Source organism: Otolemur garnettii, unplaced genomic scaffold, assembly GCF_000181295.1.
Source record: "Otolemur garnettii isolate 467f Iridium unplaced genomic scaffold, OtoGar3 scaffold00007, whole genome shotgun sequence".
NCBI classification, from domain to species: Eukaryota; Metazoa; Chordata; class Mammalia; order Primates; family Galagidae; genus Otolemur; species Otolemur garnettii.
The window spans coordinates 38356007-38357050 of NW_003852402.1; positions in this window are offsets into that span (position 1 = coordinate 38356007).

Sequence of the window (1044 nt, forward strand, 5' to 3'; positions counted from 1 at the left end):
GAAGTAGGGTGGTTGCTGCTATCAGCAAAAACCATGCTGTCCCCCTGGGTAGAGTGCCATGGCATTACAGCTCACAGCAACCTCCAACTCCTGGGCTCAAGCGAGTCTCCTGCCTCCACCTCCCAAGGAGCTGGGACCACAGGCGCCTGCTGCAACGCCTGGCTATTTTTTGGTTGCAGCCATCATTGTTGTTTGGCGGGTCCAGGTTGGGGATTCGAACCCGCCACCTTAGGTGTACGTGGCTGGTGCCGAAGCAATGTATTTTTAAGGTGAAAAACCTACCTCAGTTCTACGTGGTTTATGTTTTCTGGATTAATCTGGATTTTTATAATTAGAAATTAAAATATAAAAATTTTGAGCCTGCTTAGTACTTTGCTGAAAACAATACAAGTCAATGTAATAGAAGGATCCATATGTTTAGCAGTGTAAGACAAAATAGCAAAGACCTTGGAATTGAGAATTGATCTAATGTCCTGGACAATATTCATCTGTCTTTGTTTCTTTCTTTCTGTCTTTTTTGGTTGAGGGGGGGGTTTGGAGGGGTAGTTTATAATTTTGAGTTGTTGACTAGGAAGTTCCGTGCATTGTTGGCACTTTTTAAATAAGTTGATGATTTTGTTAGTAACCTGTTACAGAAATAACATTTTGATTCTAAAAATATAAGGAACCAAACACACCTGCTTTTCATTAGAGGGAGTATATTAATTAAGAAAGAACTAGCATTCCGGAATCAGAACTTCAAAATAACATGTTAAAGTGAATACTAAATATTTTCATATTTTATCTGAACATATTCTGACTTGTAAACATGAAGCTTGACTTTTGCAAGGAACTGTGTTCTCATAAATAAACGACATCGCACTGATTAAGATTATAAGTTGTATTATTTATCTCAGAATGCTTTCTTCTGTTGTGCCATTAAACTGAAAGCACGGTACTAACAGACAACAAACAGTTTGTCTATCTGGTACGTCTACAAAGGCACCCCTCCCATGCTGTTTCTCCTTATGTATAGAGGTTGGGTATTTCATTCTCAGTTTAAAA